The sequence below is a fragment of the Rissa tridactyla genome, chromosome 10 (assembly GCF_028500815.1).
Source record: "Rissa tridactyla isolate bRisTri1 chromosome 10, bRisTri1.patW.cur.20221130, whole genome shotgun sequence".
Lineage (NCBI taxonomy): Eukaryota > Metazoa > Chordata > Aves > Charadriiformes > Laridae > Rissa > Rissa tridactyla.
Window position 1 is genome coordinate 17291541 of NC_071475.1, and position 12922 is coordinate 17304462.

Genomic DNA, 12922 nt, shown 5'->3' on the forward strand with positions numbered 1-12922 from the left:
GCGGTGGGAAATCACCTCTCAAACCTGACCAACGGGGCTTGTGCCGATGAGATAAGCCTGTGCTGGATGGGATCTGCCCTAGTTGGTCGTGTTACACCAGCGTTGCACAAAGTGAATTGCTCAGGCAGTCTTACTTCCTTCTCCAATACGTTTGGAGTGACACCCGCACTTTCACCATTTCTCAGGGTGGTTTGGGGCACGAGGGGAGGCTGGTGCAATAGGCAGGAGAAGGAGCCAGGAGGGTGGTGAGGCTCCTGCTGCTCAGGCTGGCTGCTGTGGAGCAGAAGGGTTTCAGAGGTGCTTTTAATGGGGAGTCCACAAAAGTTGGACATGCTTAATGCTTTCCCTGAGCTTGTGAGCTTGACCTGCCAATGGGCAAACCAGCAGCTCAATTCCCCCCCAGTACTATCGGTGTGTGGGGCTGCACAGCTGGAGGGAAGCCTGGGAGATTGGTGTGTCCAGTCCCCAGCCATGGGGAAGAAATTAGTTCATTACACTGTCCCCAAGACAATAAGCTGCAAATCAAAGGGAGAGGACGTTAGTCAAGCAGCGTGCACGCTTATCTGGCCTTCGTTGTGCAGCATGCCTTTGGTCCCACACGGCGCCTGGGGGTCCATGGGGCGACCATTGGGGAGTGGGATCAGCGCTTTGGTGGTGTCTCTGGTCAGGCCAGCGTGCAGATTGTGGAGGCAGATTAGGCTGCATGGGCGGCATAATCGGGAGATGATCATACCTTCTCTTATCTTAAATGCCCCCTCTTATCTGAAGGTCCTCAATTGTGTCTTCTGCAACAAAAGCTTCCAGGTTTGAGTAGAAATGAGTTTGCCAGGTGGCAGCTGTGGTGTGGACGGGTGAGCAGCAGATGCCTGGCAGTGAAGGGCAGCTTGCAATAACTTGTCTTTGGTGCATGACACTTGTGGAAAGCATCTGGGCCAGTTGATTTCAACCATTTCCATCCCCTGAAGGAAGACCCCACGCTTTGGGTCTCTGTGCCGCCCTGGAGCATGTGGTTTCGTGCTGGCGAGCAGAAAATGGCAGTGAGAATGTGGTGAATGAAGGGAAAGGAGCGTGGCCCTCCGGCTTCACCATGGTTTTCCGGGACATATCCTCTGCAGTGTTGGGAAACACTCAACTGGTCTAAGCTCTTGGTGAAGGAGCCCCAGTTTCACTGCAGCAAGTGTGTCCTCTCCGGGTGCTGTGGTCTGGGGCAGATGTCTGCTTTGCTCAAAGCCTATGCAACATTTCGATATAAACTCATTTTTGGAGGGATGTTTCAGAGCTCTAACGGTTTCTGTTGTTGAATGTGATAACCCAGCTCAACAAAATCGCTTCTCAGCTCCCCGGCTGAAGGAGCTGGGACTGTGTCCTACCCATTGCAGGGGTTCAGCATTCGAAGTCCAGGTTACAGATGAAAGTTTCCCTCTGCCCTGAACCCCGGCGGGCTGTGAGCAGTGCCAGGGCGCGCAGCCCGCTGGGCAAGGCAGAGCAAGTATCTTGGTGGAAATAGTGACACTATTGTGTTCCCTCATTACTTGTCTTTCCTAATTTTCCCCCAAATTTTGACATGTGTGGACGGAAGAGCACTGTGAATCTTTTTGCCATTAAAAAGTGCCTTTGTTTTCCAGCTGACTCTAGATCCCATTGAAATATTTTGGGATGGAGGGTAATCAGTCACCCTTAGTGCAAGTATAAGTTGTAATATACACGATTGGATGTTAGAAACTGAGCCTTATTGCTCTTGTAGAGGTAATTCTGATCTCCCTCCTTTATGTTACATAGATGTCATATATGTTTTCATATGCTCAGAGTCATGTTGTGGAGGAGGCACAACGCAGCAATTTTCTGTTTTTCACTCCCTGTTTAGAGACTTCTGGGTGTCTTTGGGAGAAAAAACGATGAATACTTTTTTTATGACAGAGAGAAAATTTATTGTCCTTTTTTTTTTCCAACATTTTTTCTGTCAAGTGGGAAACTGCTCAGTTTGTAATGTTGTCGAGCCCATGGAGATGAGGGAAGATAAACCCTGAATGATTAAGGTGTTAGACATCAGAGGTAACTTCTGAAATGTCAGGAAGGAAAAGGATCTTTAAGCCACGCACCCTGGCTTGGCAAAGCCGTTGCGGTGACGTGTCCTGCTTGGGTAACTACATCTGCGTGCTTCCCCTCCGGGCTCAGATGACGAAACGACTCGTTGATGTTAGTGGTGTCCCCTTCCAAGTGATGTGGCCCTTCACCACAAGCATTGGAAGGCTGCTGTGACCCTCGGGTTGGCGAGGAAATCAAAGGGAATTCAGGCAGGGGCTCTCCTGTCCCTGGAAAACTTGCAAATTCTTGCCTTGAACTGAACCACAAGGGAAAAGTGACCAAATAAATGGGAGACCTCCAGAGCAGAGATGTCTCGGGCACGGCATCTGTCCAGAGCAGCAGGCCACTTGAACTAGACTCCCTTCCCACCACGCATGGACCTGTTTAGGCTATTCAAGGAACAGTGGAAAATATCACTGGTTGTTTTTCTACATGAGTTTTCGTTTGGTCTATCTGAAGTTTGGGATCTTCAGTTCCCTCAGTCAGTGGCCCAATTAATAGCAGACATTTCAGGGTCACATAAAGCTGTTAAGTTTAATACTACTGCTTTGGTAGCCCCTGCCAAGGAAAGTGCCTTTCTTTTGAAGGGGTGGTAGGGCGATGCTTCCTCCGGGTGCACCTGCAGGGAGGGAGAAAGGGATCTGTTCTGGAGTCTAATTCCAGAGATCTGAGCTGAAGGACCTGGCGCTGGGGATGAGTATGGTGAGGATGTTGTCTCACCTTCTGGGTGCTGAGACGTGACAATGCTCCCTGGTGTAGGTGTGAAACGTCAGCAATGAACATTTACCAACGGTGCCTGATGTGACGCGCAAGGACCTGCCTGTCGTTTCAGACCATCTGTTTCTTGCCTTTCCTGGTGTCTTCCTCAGCCTGGTTCTCTTCTTTCCACTCATGGTCCCCACTGCAGGTGCTACTCTCTCCCCCTCCCCAGTTTTCCACCCTGAGCCTGCTCTGTAGCCTTCCTCCTGCCAACATACCGGTATCTTGGGTTTGGGTTTGATTTTTTTTGTGGTGGATTTGATCCCTGAAGCAGTACCCCTCTTGTGTACTTGTTTTTCCTCGTTCAGGTGGTTCTTGCTGTCTGTCCCTCTCCTTTGCGAGGAATAGACACGCTCTGGCTATGTATCTCTGACTTCCAATTGCTCAAGCCCCGGGGACTGGAGAGATTGTCCTGACGTGATCCTCTAACACATGGAGCGTACTTCTGACACAGGGGTGAAAGCAGTCACTGCCAAACTGACCAGGGAAATGGAAAATGGTGCCTGACTCTATTCGAGCCCTTATGGTGGCTCTCCCAAAGGACTCTGCTCAGGGGAGAAAGTCCCCTGGTCTTTTTTCCTTCCCTATTCAAGACTGGGCAGCGCTGTGGGAGTGTGTTCTTGTGCTTCCAGGGGTAATTCTTACCCTGACCCCGCAGCATGGGGTCCCCGGCGCAGGGAGAAGGGACGATGAGCCCATCACGGCCTCATACAGCGGGGAAAGGCAGCCCGACATGTGATGTGAGGAGATGTCAAGCGGGCGGTTATTGTAGTCGGTTTTGCCTTGCTTTTGGTGCTGGAAAGGGGCTCATCCATTGCTCTCCCACCTCTGAGGCAGATGTTGTATTCTGCTTTGGGGATGCCTTTCTCCGAGGGAAAAGGTGAAGACCCACGAGGAGCAACCTCAGCAAGAGCTGATCCTGTCATCCTGCTCCCAGCCCCGCTCGGTGCCGGGCACTCTCTGCCTCCGCAGGGACAGCCCCAGCCACCACCACGGGGTTTGGGTGGGCACAGGGTGTCCCCTGCCCTGGCACTTCTCCTCTGGCTCATGCTTTGTGCTTTCTCCTCCCCAGGCGGATGATAAAGGAAGGAGAGCATTTCCCAGGAAGTCACTTTGGCGCAGTATTTCTTTTGCGGGATTGATGTGTTGTGCACTCTTCTTTCTGGTTAATTCAAGCAAACGCACACAAATAACACGGCTTTTATCTGCCCAGGTCCAGACCATGCTCAAAGCCGCCTCTTGACGTGACTCACTCCTGGGCAAGCCCTGGAAAAAACAGATGTGGTAATTTGGTTGCAGATCCCGTCCTTTTCTCACGGCCCTGTGGTCAGCCAGCTTTGTCAGACGTGCCCTGGGTGGCTGGTGGAGGAGCGAGGTCCTCCGAGCAGGAGCCTTGCATCAGCCAAACGCCCGCTCCTGCCCCGCTGCAGCCCTCCCAGAGGGATCCTCCTGGTTTGCGGGGGACTCGTTCCCACAGCCAATTTGGGACACCATTTTCTATCAGCTGAACCAGTTTGGTTCTGGCGGAGGTGTTGCTGTAAACTGGGTTCTCGATCCATTGGGTAGTTTGTAAGAAGTAGTTCATAAAAAAAAAAAAACGTGCATCATGCCATTTGTTGATGTCCTCTCCTCTGCAGGCTTCTGAGAGGGTAAGTTTTGTTAGCTGAATATTTTTTTTTATTTTTTACAAAATGACATTTTTTTTGTTATCCTTCTTTTCCCTTTCTCCTGTTTTCCCTTTCTGCGTCCTCCTTTTTAATCCTTAAGTAAAACCTCAATGTAAAGAAAAATCCATATTTTAGGAAAAAAACCACATAAAACTGAAGGGGGAAGGTGGAATCCAATTTGATGAATAATAAATAATCTCAGGCTCAGAAAAGCCTCAGCTATTTTTCTCAAAGCGGCCCGGGCACTGCTAGCTCTATGTGCTGCCATAAATATTGGCCAGGTTCTTTCAACTCTTCTGAAGGCAAATGAGAAGCAGTTGCCAGGTTTGCTTGGTATTGCGCGTCTAGGATGATGAAAGGGCCAAAGAGTCGGGGAGATCTGTAATTGCGAGCGGGGTGCTCAGCCATGCGGTCTGGGAGCCCAAGCGCCGAGGTGTAGCAGGGAGGCACGCGCTTGATGTGGGAATCTCCCTTCGCCACGGTTTCTACCTGCCAAACACCAGCCTGGAAGATAACTCGCGCTGGCTCCAGGATGGGAGGACGCTAAAAGCGTTCCTGCCCAGACGAAGAGATGAAGCTCGGTGACGTGGCGCCAGGATGCACCTCCAGGCACTTGCATCGCTGCTCAAGGGCGAGGGGTTTGGAGCGCTGACACTCCCTGTGCACCTCGTGGTGGTGGAGCAGTTGGACGTCAGTGGGCAGGTTGGTGCTGTGATGCCTTTCCTTCCTTCCTTGTGCCTTAGAGAAGCATTTTTGCTTCCTCAAGTCCCACATGTGACAGATGAAACTTTGTCCTCTCTCTGTTTTCAGTGAATCAAACTTTTATTCTGCTTTCCTTTGCCGTCTTCTTTGGGTGCCATAGAGCCCCTTCTGCTTGACACCCTGGTGACTCTTAAACTCACAAGACTTGTCTGTCTCTGCATCTCTCTGTGCTTACAAAGCCCTCGCTGCTGTGCAGCCCCAGGGCAGCCATCCTCCAGCCTGCCCCAGGGCAGGTTGGTGCAGGATTGTGTGTGGTCCCTTTCGGCATGGCCCAAGCCTTGGATTTGGGCTTCTCCCCAACCCTGCCCATCACGGGGCTTGAGCACAGGCCTGAAGGAGGAGATAAGTACAGCCTCCATGGGTCTAACTGGAAGCATCTCCTGTTTCCAGCAGCAACCGTGAGGGATACCGTGGGGTTAAAAGAAGAATTAGGGGCATGTGTAGACCCATCTTGCAGTGGCAGGCAGCCGTTGGCAAGCTGTGGTTTAAGTTCTGCTTCCTCAGCAGAGGTGGTTTGCAATCCATCATGATTTAAGAGAGGATGACTTATTCTCCAGGAATTTATAGCCTTCTTTTTTATCACAATTTAAGCTTGTCCTCCAGGCTCTGTGGAAGTGCCCCCATCACCAAGGCTGTTGTTACTTTCCTGAGGCTGCTCTACACCCTGAGGATCAGGATCCAGGCAGTGCCTGCTCCGCCATGGCAAGGAGGGCAGTGAGACCTTTCCATTTCTTCCTGTTCGTTCGCCTTGTAGGTTTAAGACTGAGGAGAAGGACGTTTTGTACTGGGAGATGTCCTGCTCTTCACTGGCAAGGACTTTTCTCGGTTTCCTTGTGGTGGCTGATATCACACCTTCACACCTGACTTGACTGGCCGAACTGTTGAAGAGACCAAGCCCTTGAGTATAGTTATCTGAAGAACAAGAAAGATTTGGGGATGTTTATCCATTAGCTTACCTAGGGGTTATTAATGACTTTTCAGTGGAGCCAATTAAGCAGGTGTGTCAATGAGGACATAGCAAGAGCTGCGCTGCTACCAAGATAAATGTCAAGTGGTCTCTAATGCTCTCCTGGGGTACATGCTGTTGGTGCTACCCCGAGGGCTCGAGCAGCTGTGAAACCCTCTTGCCCCTGATCTGAGAGGGTTTTGCTGTTGCTGGTAGGTTGTGTTGTTTTTTTTTGTTTTTTGGTTTGGGTGGTGTTTTTGGTTTTGTGGGGGTTTTTTTTGTTTTTTTTTTTTTTTTTAGCAATTTGGCCAAGGGGGGTTTCCTCCAGCAGCACCGTCCCGGGGAGCCTGGCTGCGGTCCCTGCCTGTGTCCGGCTGTGCCGCAGTCGGCCCCAGTAGCATCGCTGCCATTTCCATGGCAACGGCACGTGCGCGGCCGTAATAAAGTCAGATTACAGCTGCTTCTCCGTGTGTGCAGGCAGGGAAGGAGTTTTCTGAGGTAAGAGCTCAAATGACTTGCAGAAGAGCGTTTTGGCTGGGGAAAGGCAGACTTTCCAGCCGCTAGGGAGGCCGTTTGTGCAGTGCTGGAAAGGCTAACGAAGATTGAGTGAGTTTTCTGGGATGGTTTTTTGCTCTGCCAAGTAGACTTCATGCATGCTTGTAGTAGGACCTAAATTTAAAGGGTGGTTGTCCAGAAAGGGTGACGGAGCATGTCTCTGAAGTCTCTACCTGTCCCACAGGGCAATAACATGGGCTATGTATTTTCTTGGAAGTGGCTTTAAAGGTTGCTGTGGGATCCAGTCTCAGCTTGGAGTCATCTGCTGGGGGTGGCTGTTGGTCGTGGTCAGAATGCCAACAGCCAGGCTGCGGGGAGAGCTCGACACAGCCCTTGAATTTCATCTCCTAAGAGCAAGAGCCGGGCAGGACTGTGTTTTGGGTTGACCAGTGATGAAGATGAGACCATGCTTGCTCTCTTGCCATGGACAGCCTGGTGGACAGAGCTGCTTTGTTGGCTCTCAGCAGAGTTACCAGCATCCTTCGAGCTGACCTGGGAGGAAAATGGAAAGGTTCGTTCGTTCTGCAGACCCTGGTCCATCCTGCTCTCCTTCTATCATCCTTCTTTCACCTCTCTGCTGGGGTAATCAGGGTGCCACCCTCTCTCATGGTAGGTCACTTTTGGGCCAAAGGACTTGTGTGGTCCCTGTTCCCTCTGCAACAACCTGCTCACCTCTGATGGGGTTGGGAGTGAGCGGCAAAGCCCATGGCACATGTTACACCGGTAGAGTAGGGGCTGCAGCCAATGCTGGGAGCCACACGGCTTGGCAGATGATGCCTTTGCAACATCCTGACATTGTCTCCTCCTCTGGAGCATGTGTTGTAGTCTAAAGGTGTCTGTTTGGTACCTCTGGAACCCTCTTCCTAATGAGGCCATGGTGGGACTGTTGGTTGGTTGTACTCCAGCGCTGTCAGCATGGCAGCTGAGTTTGCAGGCATCCAAAATGACGAGTCCTTTGACCCCAGCGCAGCAGTTCCGGCACTTTGCTTAAAACCAGGAAACATTTTAATGTGGTGAGACCTGGTGTTCCCTGTCCAGTTCAATTACAATTAGTAAAGTGAGACTCCTGGAGAGGCTTAGGAGCGCAATTTCTACCTAAATATCTAAACCATACACAAGACCAAGGGGATTTAGGTGCTAGGTGGGTTTTGGAGCTGTGCTGAAGCGGGAGCGGGGATGCTGGGGTGGGGAGGACACCGAGGGAACTTGCTGCTTTCTGAGAACACCAGATGCATCTCGGCGAGGTTTCTTTGGTTTCTCCCCGCTCAGTCTCGTGGGGTAACATCAAAGGAGGCTGCCAGTGGAAACCAGTAGAGACCGAGGTAACGCCTCGTCATGGGAGAGCCCTGGGAGCCCTGGCTGAGGGAAACCCGCCTGCCTGGCTCCATTCGGGCTGGCGAGGCCGGCTCTTCCCAGCACAAAGCGTGTGGCTGTGCTAGCCCTTCCCTGGGGATGGGACTGTCGGACACTGCCCGGGGCGGCTGCTTGCGGCAGAAATTATGGCAAGCGCCAGCGGGGTGTCACAGCCCAAGGAAGCTCCCAGAAGGTTTTAGGGGGAGGATTTGGGTGTGGGTTAAGAAAGGTCAGGCCCCAGGTACTGTCAAATGTCACGGAGGTTCAGGACCACAAACACCCTGTGGTTTGCTGTCTTCCCCCGCGCAGTCCCTGCCACCACCTCTCCTGTGTCCCCGGTGACGTGGCTGTGAGCTCTGTGTGTGTTTTGGAGGTGTCACCGGGGTAGCACCCACCGACCCACCCGGCGGGTGTGAAAACCAGGGGCTGGGTTTAGCACCAGCCCTGCCGCGGGGATCTCAGCAGTTCTGAAGCGTCCTCGCTGCTCAGCTGAGCTTGGCTCGCTTTCAGCAGTCTTTCGCTCCAGCACCAAATTCCTCCTCGGAAAGTGTAATGTTCATGAAGGAGACACGGTAATTAGCAAGCCGTCTGCTCGCTGCTTTGGCATGTGAGTAGGTGGTTGTTACCTCTGGAATTAGGTTGAAATCCAGTTGGTATTTAGGTGCATTTGATTTGCAAGAGCTTGGAGGCCCCTGAAAGAGCCCCTCTAAAGCGCATTGAGCTACATGCAACCTTCACGTTCTGTGTTTTCTCTCTGTAGGTCTGGGGCACGCAAGGAGAGCGCATTCCCAAGCTGGTATCCCCCAGCCATCTGAATAAACTGCGGACAGGCCACCGCCAGCAGTCAGAACAGATCCTGTCCTGCGTGAGCGCATCCTCCGCGCTGGCAGACCACCCGCAAAGAGACCCATGATTATCTCGGACTTCGTCATGGAAGTTGCTCAGGGGAAGCTTATTCTCAAATGGCGCTTGATCTTTGGTTGGAAGTCAAACGAGCAAATCCTGGTTATGCGGCTTTGCGCGTGGCTTTGCTGCTGTTCCCAGCCTGGAGGAATATTCCTGCCTCCGTTAGAGAGTTATAAGCCTAAGGGTTGTGTTTCGGCCCGTTATTAACTCTGACAGCATGAAAGTGAAGACAAAAAGGTTACAAACACGATCAAACCCACTTAATTACAAATCAATTCTTGGCTATTTCCACCACCAACGTTGTTCCAGTGCTAGTATGTAGTCTTCAAGTATCCATAAGTTTTGGCAACTTCTCTAGAGCATGCGGAGCCAGGAACTCTGGAATCCAGCTTTTTTTCCCCAAATCTTTTCAAGAAGTCTCCTCCTCCTGCTAAATTCTACGAGTAAGGAGGTATAAAGTGAAGATGCTAAAAAAGAATCTCCCTTGTGTTGTAGTTGAGAAACAGAAGTTTCTTCTCTTTAACAAATGACTTCCAATGGTTTCAACACTTAATTCTTTTTTCTCTTTTCATTTTGTCACAGGGGAAAAAAAATGAAAGGAAAAAATGGAAGAGAAGTAATGAAAAGGCCAAATGTTTCATTTTCTGGTTAATCTCTTAAGAACTTTAAAGAAGTGGATCATGCTAATTTCTGGAAAAAAGAAGAGAAATTCCACTTTGTGCATGTGATATTTTTTTTTAAATTTTTTTTTCCCCCCAGTTGAAATAATTCATCCTGCCTTAAATTAAAACGTTGGATTTGGAAACTGGGGCAGAAGGTGAGTGTTTGTGGGTGTGTTGGCAGGGGCATCCTGGGTGGATAAAAGCTTCTGGAAGGGCAGCGTGCAGCCCCAGCGCTGCAGGATGAGCTATCCTGGGACTCTCTCCGGGTAAAACCACGGCGGGTGCTGCTGGGGTGGATGAGGAGGTGAAGACGCCAGCCCAGAAAATCTTTAAATACTTCTAACACAGGAGCTCAGCCCCCACTCCTGTTAATTTTGGGAGCTACTCCCAGCTGCTCTGTCTGGGTCTGGGGGATGCCCCGCTCCTGGGGCCAGCAGCCTGGGCGCTCAGCATCCCCCAGGACAGCACCTTGCCCTCTCTGCCTGGGTGTTTTGCTGGGCATCAAAGGGACTGGAGGAAAAACCCAGCTGCGATGAGTGTGCGCCCTCCTTTCCTGTCGGAGCCCCTCTGAAAGACATTCATCGCTCATGCCACGTTTCTGTCATTTAAAGGAAGGTTTCTGCATCCCTGCTCTGGACCACACGGATCTCCACTGTGAGACCTTGACCGGAGGGTAGACGGAGGTTTAGCTGAGCCCCTGAACTCCTGGTTATCTGTGGCGTGATGGTGCTCCCAAGCCAGGCTCAATGAGAGGGACTGAGGTGGGTGAGTCATTTCCTTCCTGCCTTTTCCAAGCCTTTTCCCACCAGCGTCACCCAGCTCACCAAACATCGGCACTCTGGGGACGCTTCTCCACGGCACTTTACTCAGAGCAAAGGTGTTGGGCGCACCCGGCCGTACCCTCTGACGTGCCGGCTATCTCTGAGAGCAGCGAGGCATCCTTTGCTGGCGCCTTCGGAAGCAAATCCTGCAGCAGGGGACCGCTGTTGCGCCTGCTTTCCCCAGCTGATGATGTCGGGGAGGAGAAGGCACGTGGGGAGAGAATGACTTCACGGATCCGCTCCGGGAATCGGTCACCCCCTCCTCGCAGTGAGGGCTGCTGGAAGGGAGCCCGAGCGAAGCGCTGCCAACAATGTCTTCATCCTCGTACCCCGTTACGGGCAGTGTTTGCAAACGCTGAGGCGATGCTGTTCAGTGAGGAGCCAGCCAGCTCGGCTGATAAACGTGGCTTTTGGTGGCTCTGCTCAAAGCCCTGAGAGCCTCACGGTGTGTTTTGGCTCACAGCGGTGGGTTTGGATGGCTCCGTGGAAGAGGTGAAAGGAGAAAGCTGGCTATTTGGCTGTTTTTTCTTAAAGTAAATGAGCTCCGCCTGAACGATCAACCCAGTATGGCTGTTTCTGGACCCCACAGCCTGCAAGAAGAGGATTTTGTGGATTTACAGATGTGATGTTCTCCAGCTACACCTGGAGCACATGGTGGGGGTCTCTGAATACAGCTCAGCTCCCTTGGGCTGAATCGATTGCCAGTGAAATGAACCCAGGCCTCGGCACGCTGTGAGGTATCCCTGCAACCCGCCACCGCAGCAGAAGAGCACTGCAGGAACACTCCAGTCCGGGTGCAAGGGCTGCATGCGGCCAGAGCCCATCGCTGTGCGTTGTACAGGGAGGACCCCCGTCCCCCTCAACCCCCCCGCGGGGCTGCTTTTGCAAGAGCAAGAAGCAGGTTCGTCAAAGGCATCTCTGATGGAGTGCCAAAAGAGCTTTAAAATGATCTGTTTTGCATTGGGAAGGCAGAGAAATGCAGAACAGATGGTTCTTGTAAGCTGTCTCACATGAAACACTAAAGGATGGAGGCAATTAATCAATTAATTTCACTAGCCTCATAGGAAGGGTGCTGGCCACAGCCCTGGTAAGTGGTTGATGGGGCTGTGGAAGGCGGCTGCTCCCTTGCTTTGATCCAAACCAGCGTGAGCACCCATGCTGGCTGTCCGGAAACCCGGGGTCACGATGGCATCCTGCGGTGCCAGAGCCTGAGATGAGAGATGGCTTCTCTTTGAAGTCAGGATCAATAATCTGTGAAAATAAAATAAAAAGGAGGACCTGCTCCTCTCTGCTCCCCCAGTGGGGAAGATGTGGCAAAGCCCTTCCCGTGTTCAGGTTAGTGCTCTAAGAGGGGAGATCTGTAGCAGCCTATCTTCTCGATAACGAACCCATTCCAGTCCTGTGGTTAGTTATATTAAACAATTATGGGATTTAGCTCATTTACTTTGCTTTTTCACACCCTGGGTGTCCACAGGTTGTCAAGTACAAGACGAAGCAATTAGGGCAGGTGGACTCCATGTACCCAGCTCCTCCGCTGCCGTGGGATGTGGCTGTGCCTCGGCGCTGTGCTGGCTCCTCCGCCCGATGACGGTGAGCTCAGAGGTGTCGAGGATTATGTCAGCCGCACACTGAGCATCCCGAGCAGGAGATAACGCAGCGGTTGTGTCTGGAGCACTCTGGAAGCCCCAGTGCGCGGCCGGGAGCTGTTGTGTCTTGCCGTGCGATGAAGCACTGCCACACCTGTGCAAATTTCCCCGTAGCCTGGGGCTTGGGTGGAAATGTGGTTGGATCATTAAATCGAGCTGCTTGAGAGCTACTTGAAGATGGAAGATGTGAAATCAGGCATATGAAATGGCGATCGTGTCTAGATGATCCCCTGAGCATCTGCCCGCCTCCAACAGAGCTGCTGTTTGCAGCGACTCTGGTTCTCGGCTTGTGCCCCTGGAGGGACGGGCAGAGCTTGCTCCCGCAGAAAGCCCGGCTAAGCGTCCTCTCTGTCTCAGCAGAACGGTTGGGGCTCACCTGAAAAGGCCAGGATGTCACCTCGCATTGAGGAGCCAGCCAGTGAGTTCAGGTTGGTGGTGCCCGTTAGGGCAGGACCTGCAGGAGATCCAGGAAGGGGCGTGCAGATCTGGGACGCAGACCCCAGGTGCTGGACTTGAGCAGAGTCGGTCCTGCTTTGTGGAAACATCCACGTATCCACATCGCTTTTGGAAAGGGCTCTGCTTAAATTCTCTGTGTTTGTGCCTTCTCCTGGCCGCCTCCTTCCCCTCAACTGAGATCCCAAGGAATTGGGAAGGAAGCTGGGTGGGAGAAAAAGCCTTTTAGTTTGAAAGGAGCCACAGGGTTAGTTGACACGTGCCCCGGCCTCATGCATTTTGGATCTTCCTTAGCGTGTTGCTGCAT

General features: G+C 52.1%; 1 protein-coding gene across 4 annotated transcripts in view; it reads left to right on the forward strand.

Annotated features, from left to right (window-relative positions):
• The window catches only part of POC1A (POC1 centriolar protein A), an 84975-nt gene extending 72869 nt beyond the window's left edge, over positions 1–12106 (forward strand). The window contains exons 13-15 of one of the 4 annotated variants that reach the window (XR_008468677.1): positions 6992–7285; positions 8888–9757; positions 10307–12106. The gene's annotated coding sequence lies outside the window, so the exon portion shown is untranslated. Of the gene's footprint in view, positions 1–6991; positions 7286–8887; positions 9851–10306 lie in introns of all 4 variants that reach the window. The other 3 variants (XR_008468678.1, XR_008468681.1, XR_008468676.1) reach the window with 3 other exon arrangements.
• The last annotated feature ends 816 nt before the right edge of the window (positions 12107–12922 follow it).